Genomic DNA, 13,666 nt, shown 5'->3' with positions numbered 1-13,666 from the left:
AGGAAAACTCTCACTGTAGTGAATACATCTTTTCTAAAGGCTCATAAACACATATGTGCCCAAAATATTTATGGTGCACCACATCTAAACAAGCTTAAATTGTTAGGCAAAAGTTCCCTAGTTCTCTAACAGAATTTTAGCAAAAACACATAGTGAAAACACACATTATGGTGGAACTGAGTGTACAGCAAAATTCCATTTTTATATATCTCCAACACACCAGAAACCCTTTGAAAAAACAGCCCACAGTCACTATCATCTTCCTACTCTTCTCTTCTTCACTCCAAACTCGGCATATTTTAGGCTCAGTGGATAGGGATGTCCCCCAGAGCCTAGTACAAAGTCCTCCAAAAAATAAAACAGCCTTTAAATGAGCTCAGTAACATACTTCGCAATTTTCCATTTACCCAGAAAGAGCAAAAGATCTGAATGTTCTTGGTCTCAACCTAATCCAATAAAATAAACAAAATCAGGGAACGCATTCTGGGCCTTATGCAGGTTGTGCCTAATGATATGGAGAACGGGGGACAGAACAAAATAAATAGACTGAAACCCTGCTCTCTTTGATCTGAAAAATACTGTGTCCTCTGGGACTAGCCTTCTGCTATTTGAGTTGCTCTTCCACCACAGCTGCAACACCCAATAGGACTTATACAAGGATTTTGAAATCATCGATAATAATGACCATATGGTTGTATGTGCTAGCAAATTTTTGGTCCTGAGCCACTTTGGATGATTAATGTCAGATTAGTTCACATTGTGATAGTAGGGGAGGGTGGGAAAAGGGATGAAGTGCCAGCAACCAGAACAACAAAAGGGGGAAAAAAATAAGAGGCTAAGAAATTCTCTTATTTCTGTAACTCAGGAGGAGTTTTCAGGAAAGGTAAATATGGTGTGCTCAGTGATTGGAAGTGTAATCTTCCAGGATTTACCACTCACACATCCTACCTAGGGAACAAAATCACCCTTTCCTGTATAGGCAGCTCTGCCGGAAAATTCTGACCAGCTGCCTAAGCCTTGTGGGAGTATCCTGGCAGTGTGCCAAATCATTTTAATTACCACCATTCTAAGTTGCCCAGGAAGACAAGGATTTCAAGCTTTAAGGAAACAATACACGGGAAGGAATCGCAGAGTACAGACAGTCCTCGGACTTAGGATGTCACCAGATCGTAAACTACCAGAAGACAGAGATCCTGTGTACCAACTCTATTGTACTGTGTCTGGTCAAATTTGCTTGTATCCACCCCAGGGCTTGATACAGTGCCTCGCACATAGTAAGCGCTTAAAAAATACCATAATTATTATTAGTACTAGCAACCGAAGAACACTTTCATACCAGAATGTGAAATATGCTTGAAAACCAATTGATCTTCCTAACATATGCCCTGATGCGAAGCAAACTGTACTTCTTTTGAGGGGAAGGCCATATCTTACCCTGCTGGAATCAAATTATGAGGCCCTGCGGATAATGTTACGGTTTCAATAAAATATAATATGAAGAAATCTATTATCTACCACTAAAAAGTCATTTTGATTCCCAAGTTCCACTGTGACCTCTGGTGTGCTGTGATAGATAACTCAATTAACCCAACCACTTTGGGGCATTAGCTTTAAGGATAGATCTGTAATTCAAGCAAAGATAGCATATGTGTGGGTTTCTATGGTGGTGTTTTTGTTTGGGTTAGTGTAAAGTTGAATATATGAGTCATAGTGACTGCTATCTGTCAATATCAATAATGCATTTTGTTGTTTTTGTTTGGGTTAGTGTAAAGTTGCTTACACTAGTCATAATGACTGCTGATACTTGTCAATATCAGTACTCCATTAGCTGCCGGACTACAGTGCATTTTGGGAGAAATTCTTTGGGTCAGGCTACACTCCTTTCAACACAAATGTGGAGAAGTGAACCACCTTGCCAATGCCTCAGGGCAGTCAACTGGCTGCATCAGGTCACCAGCCTGAGTCACTCACTGAGTGACTGAGAACCAGCTCCAGATAATAGTGTCCCTAGTTTCACTGGAACTTGGGAAGAAGAGGTTTTCTGGAGGCAACTCAGCTCTCCCTGGGTGTTCTCAAAATGAAGGAAGATGGGTCCAACACGTCCGCTCAACTGTATATATTTTCATTACCCTATTTATTTTGTTAATGAAATGTACATCGCCTTGATTCTATTTAGTTGTCATTGTTTTTACGAGATGTTCTTCCCCTTGACTCTATTTATTGCCATCGTTCTTGTCTGTCCGTCTCCCCCGATTAAACTGTAAGCCCGTCAAACGGCAGGGACTGTCTCTATCTGTTGCCGACTTGTTCATTCCAAGCGCTTAGTACAGTGCTCTGCACATAGTAAGTGCTCAATAAATACTATTGAAGAAGAAGAAGTAGGAAGGTTACACCCAGTGGCTGATTTGCTCTCATCTGCCAGAGATCTATCCCCTCAAAACAGTTGTATGCTATTTCACCAGGTCATCATGCTCCTGTTGAAAAGTGGGGGAATTTGTGTAGCCATGTTGAAAGGCTGTTTCTTGCAATCAAATAAAGCTGCCATCATCAAAGGCTGTGTCCTGGTCCTTTAAAGCAAGAAAATGTTTATTGCAGCAGGCACCTGGAGTTTAGGTCAGGTCTGAGGCTCCATAATGCTACCTACATAAAGTCCAAGAACTGAACATCCTGGGCTTCATCGAAGGGAGGACTATGTCTCCTCGTGAGATTCCAATTTTCATTAGGTAGATGACTGGGATATTATTTTGAATATAAGGACTACTGAACTTGGGCTCATTCATAGCTTTCATTTCACACTATTAAAGGGAGAGAAAACTGGGGATTTGGTGCCAAAAAAGGACCTCTTCGGTCAAGAGAAAATGGGTTGTGGCTATAAGTAATGCTACAGTGTTATCTAGTCACATTTCTTAAAGATTAGGTTCATAAGCCAAGTTCTAACCAGGCAGGACCTTCTGGCTGCACTGGTCTGTACTGAGTTTAATCAATTGTCAAATCAGTCAATGGTATTTTAGTGCTTACTGTTTTGGTTAGCATATCATGTGCCAAAGCCATGATCCCTGCTGTGGGCATAGCAGGGCCTACAGCCTAACTGGATGAGACAGACAGATGTCAATCATGTAGGTAGAGCTGGAACAAGAACAAGGATGTAGTAGTTAGTAGAGAAGCAGCGTGGCTCAGTGGAAAGAGCACGGGCTTGGGAGTCAGAAGTCATGGGTTCGAATCCCAGCTCTGCCACTTGTCAGCTGTGTGACTGTGGGCAAGTCACTTAACTTCTCTGTGCCTCAGTTCCTCATCTGTAAAATGGGGATTAAGACTGTGAGCCTCATGTGGGACAACCTGATTACCCTGTATACCCCAGCGCTTAGAACAGTGCTCTGCACATAGTAAGCGCTTAACACATACCAACATTATTATTATTAACATCAGTATATTGGGATGAGTGACCAAATGAATAACTGAATAAGCGTATGCATCAATGCGGAGGGTGAATGGCAAGAGCACAGGCTTGGGAATTAGAAGACGTGGGTTCTGATCCAGACTCTGCTTCTTGTCTGCTGTGTGACCTTGGGCAAGTCACATGACTTCTCTGGGCCTCAGTTGCCTCCTCTGCAAAATGGGGATTAAGACTGTGAGCCCTAGGTGGGACAAGGACTGTGTCCAACCTTATTACCTTGTGTCTACCTCAGCACTTAGAACAGTGCTTGGCACATAGTAAGCACTTAACGAATACTACTATTATTATTGTATTTTCTCCCAAGCACTTATGACAATGCACACAATAAACACCCAATAAATAACCATTGACTGATTCAAATGGCTCCTGATAGTTATGCCTTAAACTGAAGCACTATAAATCAGAACATATTCTCGTAGGGACAATATTATAAATGAGGAATTGGTTCTTGAACTGAAGTCCCTATTTTTGAATGAAGGACTTAGCACTGTGTATTCGATCAATTATAGATGAGCTATACATCTACATTAATTCATTAAAATACTAAATCAAAGAGATTCCACAACGAAGTGGTCAACTTTTACATCATGGAAAGTAAAATGCATGTCAATCCACCCTTGTGACCCCCAACCTGGCAAAGAGGAAACATATTCTCTATCTGACCCCAGCTTCCCCAGCTTCATCCTCTCTTTAAAACTCGCTTCCCCATTTCCTTTCCCCACTGTGGCTTTTAAAATTGTTTCCTCATTTCCCAGGAGCTCCTGCTTCGAAGGACTCAAGCCCCCAGACCTAATGCTCTAAAGGGAGCAAGTGTTTTAAAGTCAAACCCAATGCATTGTAAAGCCGAAGCACAGTGTAAATTAAAAAATGTTGGGTCATTTGACTTACTCAATCCATCTTAAATTGAGAATGTCTGCCTTATGTGTCCACAATCAAATGCTCCTAAAATCTTGGTCCCTGCAGGAGAACACTGAGAAACAAAACCTGCCCTAACTCCACTGCTTTCTTTCTGAGTTACTTTCATTCAATAGACCAGACCAGATTATCCTTTAACATCTATTACTCTTGATTTGTGGCAGTGTAACAACTCTTGCTTCCAAACATACCCATCACAAATATCCAGTTTCCTCCACCTGGAATACTATTCTAGCTTCTCTTTGCCAAACCATCTCCCTTCCTTTCCTTCAAAATTCTACTAAAATCTCCATTCTCCTCTACAGCATCCATCAGTCAATTGTATTTATTGAGAACTTACTGTGTGCAGAGCACTACACTAAGTGCTTGGGAGAGTAAGAGACACATTCCCTGCCCACAATGAGTTTACAATCTAGAAGAGATTACCATATTAACTATCCATTCAAGTTAGGTCACTCCAAAACTCCCTTAGCAGTTATGTATATAGTTAACTCTCATTTGACAGACCCAAAACCTCTCACTTACAAGCAATTTTTTTAAATGATATTTGTTAACCACTATCTGCCAAGCCCTGTACTAAGCGCTGGGGTAGATACAAGCTCATCAGGTTGGACGCAGTCATCTCACATGGGGCTCACAGTCTTAATCCCCATTTCACAGATGAGGTTATTGAGGCACAAAGTACCTGAACCAAACAACCAGAACCAAATACAGCCCCAGGTCACACAGCAGACAAGTGGCGGAGTCAGGATTAGAATCCAGGTCCTTCTGACTCCCAGTCCTGTGCTCTATCCATTAGGCTACACTGCTTCTCTTAAAAGATTTAAAATAGAAATCCTTTCTATTTCATAAACACAGTTTTATGGTTGTTGTTGTTGTGAAAAACACTGCCATACTCTTTTAAATCAATCTACTTCTACTGAAATTCATCCATTAATTTTACATGCAATAGCTTTAGAAATGTATTTAAAATGAACATTTAATTGCATTGAATACTTTCTAATGGACACATCTAGCTATGATACCATGATATATTAGATGCTATACCTAATTTTTTAGGTATTTACTATAACCTACCTAATGTCCATTATGATTTATAATGGGTAATCAAGCAAAAAACATATATAATTTTAGCATTAAAATGGGAATTATTAGGTATAAATTTATGGAGTAAGGATTTTTAAATCTGTTTTGTGGTCCATAAAAGCACTATATAAGCTACATATGATTTCTGTGTGTTTAATAATACACATTGCAAAATAAGTACATTTCAAGATAAATATTTTCAGTGAAAATCCTAAAAATTTTAAATGCATTCATTGCTATGTAATCCTTAAAATATAAGTGTTCCTTACACTGCTCTCCAATTTTCTTGATTAAAATATTTATATTATTTTTTTTCAGTGTTATACACAACAGCACTGGAGAGATGGCTCATTTTCATTTTTCTTCTTCCATATTTAATAATGGGCATAATTTAATCATTTTGACTGTATTTTGTGCCTCTCTAGTCTTCCTTATTTTCAGTTAATTTTGTAAAGATAAAAACAAAGTCCTATGAATTTATTCCATTTTCAAAGTGACCATTAGAGCCATGACATAAAAACTGTACACTTCGAACTTTATCAGTTTAGACCACCCGAAGCAGAAAATGATGCACATATGGAGTAATACTCACCATAACAGCTTCAATCACTTTTCCTTCATTTAGCATATACAGTTACATTTTATCTGCATGACAGTCTCACCTCTGGCACTGAATGAATCAACACAACCTTCTCCATCTGGCAGATTAGCAGGTAAACATACTGAAGCACTAAACTGGCAGAACCAGAACCACCAAGGAAGGAGGAGGAGAAGGAGGAATACAGACTATGGCCCAGAAATCCAAGTCAAATATACGCAAGGAGCTGTGAATAGAGAGAGTAACCTGAAACATTACTGGCAGGATTGTGCATAAACCTCTCTTAAAGAAACTACACTAACAGGAAGAGTCTCTTAAAGTACTTCTCTTTCCCATACTCTGGATTCCCAATCTGTACTGACTCCCTCCAATCAGAACCAAGAATGAGATCAGGTCAATCCAGGACCAAAAGAAACCTATCAAATTTAGGATAGGATGGTGCTTCACCTCCCACTGCAGGTCTCCTCTGAACCAAGGCAACAGTAACACTAGTCAAATATGGCACCCCTGCACTACCACTATCATGCATGTATATTCCCTACCTAGGATGGAGGGCTGAGGACAACTAGCCCAATATGGGTCTCCGTCGGTCTTGACTGTATATTGTACTCTCCCAGGTGCTTAGTACAGTGCTTTGCACACAGTAACTGCTCAATAAATATGATTGAATGAGTGGGGATGGTGTTTAAAGAGTAGATATTTTGCCCTTAGATCCACTTCCCCACAAAAGTGACAACTGCCAACTCTGTTGCACTTCCTCTCCATCCCTCCCAGTGATACTTCAGATTGTACTGGATCAGAACCTCCTGGACCGTTGTTCCTCCCAATACCCCGTGCAACTGCAGCTCTCTTGGAAGGGTGGACACCCTAGGGAGTGAGACCCTGGGCTGTCTGATCTGTTGTAAGGAGGAGAGGGGCACAGAAGTGGCAGCAGCAGGGTTTCTATGAGTCCTACCACAGCCCAGTAGTGACTGGGGGAGAGAGAGTGGGAGAATTCTACCTTTCAATTTCTCCTCCCTTCCAACCCTCCTTACCCCATCTTCATCAACGAGTGTGAAAAATAAGCCTATATTAAACCCTTTAGCAGAAATCTCTACATACTAAAATAATAAAGCTGTAGTACTATGAAGTAACTTCCTGGTAGCTAAAGCAATTCATGAAATGCTAGAAAAATGAAATTATGGTATAATGTAATATAAATTTAGCCCCAAAACTCTTGGACACAGGATATAGGTCTTTAAAAATAAATACCCAGATCCATGCACATAAGCTATGAGTGACTAAAGTTCCTCATTCCTCATGCACTTTATCAAAGTTTTAATGAAATGTGGAGGCCCAATACATTATTCTAAACTCTATGCATTCTTGAAGCTCAGCTTGACCACTCTTGCCCTCAAATGGGTCAGGAAGAAAGAGCAGCTTTGAAGTGGTCATTTGTTTCAAAAGATGCTAAAGCAGAATATAGAGAGCCCTTTTAATGACAGCAATGGATTCTTTTATTTTACCTCAAGGATTGGTTAAACCTTTTCATTCGCTTATCAAAGCAGCTAACTTTGGCTTTATTGAAAATGAATTTTTTAATCTATGGGTTTAGAAAATGATATGGAATGAGGTCAGATCAAAATAAAGACACCATATTTTGGGGTGCTCAGAACTGGGCAGAGATCAGGGCTTCTGGGGATGGGACCAATGGTCCAAGAATTGGAGGGCCAAGGTGGGGTGGGAGGGGGGAGGGAGAAGGGGGCGGGGAAGCAGTTTAGGAAGACATAGTAAAAGACAGAGAACATCAGAGAAAGAACAGAGAGAGCCTGAGATCAGAAGTGTACAGCAACACAGAGAGACAAAGCACACACATACATGCATATATAAGGAAGCACTCCACATGGCCTAGTAAAAAAAGAGCACAGGTCTGGGAGTCAGAAGACCTGGGTTCTAATCCCAGCTCCGCCACTTACCTGCTGTATGACATGGGGCAAGTCACTTAACTTCTTTCGTGTCAGTTTCCTGCACCTTTAAAATGGGGATGAATTCCCACACCCACTGATTTAGACAGTGAGTCCCAGGTTTCCAACCTAATTATCTGGAATCTACCCCAGTGCTTAGTACAGTAATTGGCACATAGTAGGTGCTTAATAAATACCATAATTATGATTATCATTTTTAGTCAGGCAGTCAGCAATGGTGGCCACAAGTAAGTGGAAAAGATGCTGCCAATGCTGTCCTTCCCCACTGCTGATACTGATGGAAATTACTTCCCAGAGGCTTCCGGCAGGGGCATCCTGAAAGGAATTCTGGCTGTAAGGGCACTTTTCTGAGAAAAGGCTGTGGTAATGGTGGCCGCAGTGGGCTTCTCTCCATTTATCTGCTATAGTCAGCTGCCCTGCAATGGGCACCCTGCCACTGCTCCTGCCATGGCCAATCTCATACCAGCCACTCTAGCCACCTGGAAAAAAGTGGGATTTCCAAATGTTCCACCCGCCATTTTAAAGGTGACAACTGGATAGGTAACAAAAATCAATCAACAGTATTTATTGAGTGTTTACTGTGTGCAGAGTGCTGTACTAAGCACTTGGGATAGTATAACATAGCAGAGTTGGTAGACACATTCTCTGCCCACAAGGAGCTTACAGCCTAGATGAGGAGACAGACATTAATATATTAAAAAAAAATGACAAATATGTAAGTGCTGTGAGGTGGAGGGTGGAGTGCTGTGAACCTGTTGGTGAGTAGGGATTGTCTGTATTTCTTCCCAAACTGTACTTTCCAAGCGCTTAGTGCAGTGCTCTGCACACAGTAAGTGCTCAATAAATACGATTGAATGAATAAAGAGTGCAAATCCAAGTTCAAGGGTGATGCAGAAGGAAGTAGGAGAAATCTCCCCCTCTAGACTGTAAATACTCACAGCCCTAGAGGCACTTATGAAGTAGTAATAACAGCATTTGTTGAGCACCCATTTGGGGCAGTGCATTTTACTAGGTGATTGGGGACTGCAGAATAATCAAGTGAACATGTTCCCTGCCCATAGGAATTTGCACTCTTATGGGAGAGAGCAAACAGAAAAATATTTCCATATATCTTAGTGGATGTCTCACCTTCTAGATTTTAAGTTAGTTGAGGGCGGAGATCATATCCAATTCCACCGAATTCTCGTGAATGCCTAATGCAGTCCTCTGCACAAAATAGATACTCTACAAAGTAGGCCCTCAATAGATACTAATGACTAATTAGCAGTATGTACCAGTTTGGACGATAGAGTTTTAAAGAAACTCAAAAGCAGTCATCACTTGAGGAAAATAAGTTCAAGATTAGTAGAAGGAAGAACTTACACCTGGCCTCATAAGCAGCACTTAAAATCACTGCTGTTGACTTAATGAAGTGTTTTCCAAGCCTAGTGTCACAACTACTTTTAGGGGAGCAGGCTGGGTTTTGAAGGGATCTGGAAATTCCAAACCACTTGCCTCCACTGTGACCTTGCCTAAGTTAATTAACATCTCTGTGCCTCAGTTTCTTCATCTGAAAAATGGGGATTAATAACGGCATTAGTCAAGTACTTACTTTGTACCAAGTGCTGGAATAGATACAAGATAAACAGGTCGAAAATGGTCCCTGTCTAATCTAATGTTGGTATTTGTTAAGCGCTTACTATGTGCCGAGCACTGTTCTAAGCGCTGGGGTAGACACAGGGGAATCAGATTGTCCCACGTGGGGCTCACAGTCTTAATCCCCATTTTACAGATGAGGGAACTGAGGCACCGAGAAGTTAAGTGACTTACCCAAAGTCACACAGCTGCCAAATGGCAGAGCCGGGGTTTGAACCCATGACCTCTGACTCCAAAGCCCGTGCTCTTTCCAGTGAACCACGCTGCCCACATGGGGTTCACAATCTGTGAGGGAGAAAAGCTACTTAATCCCCATTTAATACATAAGGAAACTAAGGCACAGAGAAGTTGAGCCACTTGCTCAAGGTCACCCAGTAGGCATGTGGCAGAGCCAGAATTAGAACCCAGGCCCCCTGACTTCCAGGCCTGCGATGCTCTTTCCACTAGGCAAAGAAGCAGCGTGGCTCAGTGGAAAGAGCCCGGGCTTGGGAGTCAGAGGGCATGGGTTTGAATCCCAGCTCTGCCACTTGTCAGCTGTGTGACTGTGGGCAAGTCACTTCACTTCTCTGTGCCTCAGTTCCCTCATCTGTAAAATGGGGATTAAGACTGTGAGCCCCACGTGGGACAACCTGATTCCCTTATGTCTACCCCAGCGCTTAGAACAGTGCTTGGCACATAGTAAGCGCTTAACAAATACCAACATTATTATTATTATTCTCTGTGCCTCAGTGATCTCATCTGTAAAATGGGAATTAAGACTCTGAGACTCAAGTTGGACAACCTGATTACCCTGCATCTCCCCCAGCGCTGAGAACAGTGCTCTGCACATAGTAAGCGCTTAACAAATACCAACATTATTATTATTAGGCCACACTACATAATAATAAGGATAAATAGTGGTATTTGTTAAGCACTTACTATAATAATAATAATAATAATAATGTTGGTATTTGTTAAGTGCTTACTATGTGCAGAGCACTGTTCTAAGCGCTGGGGCAGATACAGGGTAATCAGGTTGTCACATGTGAGGCTCATAGTTAATCCCCATTTTACAGATGAGGTAACTGAGGCACAGAGAAGTCATATGACTTGCCCACAGTCACACAGCTGACAAGTGGCATAACGAAGATTTGAACCCATGCCCTTTGACTCCCAAGCCCGGGCTCTTTCCACTGAGCCACGCTGCTTCTCTAAGTGCCTGGCACTATAATAAGTGCTGGGGTGGGGACATTCCCTGTCCCAGGTAGGGCTCACAGCCTCAATCTCCATTTTACAGGGAAGCAGCGTGGCTTAGTGGAAAGAGCCCGGGCTTGGGAGTCAGAGGTCAGGGGTTCTAATCCCGGCTCTGCCACTTGTCCGCTCTGTGACTGTGGACAAGTCCCTTGACTTCTCTGTGCCTGTCACCTCATCTAAAATGGGGATTAAGACTGTAAACCCCACGTGGGGCAACCTGATTACCTTGCATCTACCCCAGGGCTTAGAACAGTGCTTGGCACATAGTAAGCGCTTAACAAATACCATTATTATTATTATAGATGAGGTAACTGAGGCACAGAGAAGTGAAGTGACTTCCCCAAAGTCACACAGTGGACAAGTGGAGGAGTCGGGATTAGAACCCATGACCTCCCCCTCCCTCTTAGACCGTGGGCCCCACAGGGACTGTGGCAGACCTGATTACCTTGCATCTCCTCCAATGAGCAGTACAGTGCTTGGCCCAGAGTCGGCATTTCAAAACATTATTGTTATCAGTGATAGGAAAAGCAAACTTTCTTAGAGCAATCTTCTCCTCCAACGACCCCTGCCCTCCCCGTCCCCCGCCTGTTACTTTGTTTCTCCTGCTCACCATTCTCGTTTTCCACTCCCTGGCAAAAAATGAAAGTCAATCCCAACACTTTCCCCTTACAAAAGGTACAGATATCTCGTCCTTTATTCAGCAAGGCGGGGTGTGAATTCCTGGGAAGAGGCTGTTAGTCGTTGCCCTAGGCGAGCGATTTCACAACACTGGCCAATCATTTTATTTTCTCTAGATAAAAGAATCAGGGAGCAGCCTCTGGCTGAATTGGACTTTATAAAGCTGCTGCTTAGTCTGTTAACACGGCCATTATACCCAACTCAATTATCCCTCACTTTCCCCTACTCATCGATCAATCACTGACATCAATTGAGCGCTTACTTTGCGCAAAGCACTGTACTGAGCGTTTGAGAGAGTACACACATCTCTCCTTTTTCGTGCTCTTTACATCTTTTTTCTCCCGATCTCTTCCTCCGTATCCCATCTTGCCCTACTGCCTGCTGTTAGAAGATCCCAAATACCGTAGCCTTCATTAAAAGCTACAAGCTTCTTATGCAGTGCCTGGCAAAAAACACGCTTTAAAGTCACAGTACAACGACCGCCGAACCCGCCATCTTACCCACCGTGGCCCCAGCTTGAGGACAGACGGGGTGGGGGGCCATATGGAAGTTGTAGTTCTGCAACAATAGTTATCATTGAAAAGCACCGGTGCAAGGACCACAATTCCCGGCATCCCCCAGACCTGGTCGCAAGGCCCCCTGGGAGATGTAGTAAGAGGACTAGAGTCGCTCCACGCTCTCTCCTTCTTCTCCTCTCCCCCCCCCCCGCCCCGGAAAGCAGGCTGCAAGATTGGAGAAAAGAGCATGGGACAGGTGGCAGCGCGGACAAAAGGAAGAGATGGCAAAGTAGCCTCTAAAATCAGGACAAGCCAGCCAGTTTTGAAGCTGCAATTATTGTTGTTTCACTATGTTCTCCATGAGTCCTAGGTTCGGGGTACCTTTTAGAAATCTAATGCCATGTTCACCAAAAGGACAATGAGAGGTAAATGCATGCAGCATACAACACATCAAAAAGCAAACTTAAAGTGTCCACTCTCAGTTACTGCGACTCTGAGAATGTGACATTGCATGACGAGTGTCTGAGCTTTCAAGACCCTGATCCCAGGTATTTTACAGACGCTGGTTACTTTAGAAGTGCTGGGGGAAGGGAGTAAGCTGCCTGTGCAAAATTCAGATGATTATAGATTTACGAAATGTAGAAGAGTTACGGTTAAACTGCTGTCCCATGAAGTTTTGGGGAAAATTAAGGCCACACGAACGGGCCCATGCTAGCGAAACGATGGATCTGCACCTGCACCACGCTGACTCGAAAAAGCGATCAGTTTTAAAAAGCAAATACACTGGGCTGGTGTTATATACAGCACAAAGATCGCCACACACCCCACATCTTGCAAACTAGATCAAGTGAACACGCGCTGAGATACAACCCGATCATTTGTTGTTGTTGAACACTTCTTTAAAAAGTTACTTTTTTTTACCCCATTTTACTCTTTTTACCCGTACCTTCTGTCTTCCTGTCTCCTGGGAAGTGCAGGGTGGAGGGAGGATGCAGTTAGGAAGGGAAGAAGTCCTTTTTCCCGGGGCGGAGTTGCCCCGGGAACTACATCTCCCAGTGATCACTGGAGCTGAACCTGAGCTGACTGCTTGGCTATCCTCGAATCAATCGCAAGGTAGAGAGGAAACTGCTTTCTTAATCCTTCGAGTGCTCTCCTACACAAATCATTCGTCCCATTTTGCCCACGAGGGTCTTTTGGAACACTGGACAAAAAAGCGTTTGACTTCATAATAAGCAATCATGTCATTTTAGGAATAAGTCCACTCTTTCTCTCCTGTATGCAAAGAAATCAGCTCTCATCTGACATTCACTATAAAAAGGGTTTGCGGGGAATTGGCCTATTTTTTGAAAGTCAATTTTCTAGTAGAAAATTATTCTTTTGATCTGAAAATGCATAGGGCACACCAACCTTCAACACGAAAGTAATATTAACAGATGTCGGCCCAGTGAAAAGAGGAATTGGGAGACCTGGATTCCCATGCTAGTTTGGCTTGCTGAGGCTATGCCATCAGTAGTGAAGTTTTCTGATTGAAGACCCAGGTAGGGCATTCCAGGAAGTGGACAGGCCTAGCTGGAATTCTGAAAAAAAGCTAACGGGCAGCAAAGCG

At 42.7% G+C, this 13,666-nt stretch overlaps 1 protein-coding gene across 3 annotated transcripts in view; it reads right to left on the bottom strand.

Annotated features, from left to right (window-relative positions):
- FHIT (fragile histidine triad diadenosine triphosphatase) overlaps positions 1 to 13,085 on the bottom strand; it is a 1,434,147-nt gene extending 1,421,062 nt beyond the window's left edge. For 2 of the 3 annotated variants that reach the window (XM_039910140.1, XM_039910143.1), the window contains exon 1: positions 13,007 to 13,085. The gene's annotated coding sequence lies outside the window, so the exon portion shown is untranslated. Of the gene's footprint in view, positions 1 to 9,145; positions 9,479 to 13,006 lie in introns of those variants that run through there. The other variant, XM_039910141.1, reaches the window with a different exon arrangement.
- Positions 13,086 to 13,666: the final 581 nt, after the last annotated feature.

Source organism: Ornithorhynchus anatinus, chromosome X1, assembly GCF_004115215.2.
Source record: "Ornithorhynchus anatinus isolate Pmale09 chromosome X1, mOrnAna1.pri.v4, whole genome shotgun sequence".
NCBI classification, from domain to species: Eukaryota; Metazoa; Chordata; class Mammalia; order Monotremata; family Ornithorhynchidae; genus Ornithorhynchus; species Ornithorhynchus anatinus.
This window is presented reverse-complemented; position numbering and strand designations above follow the sequence as displayed.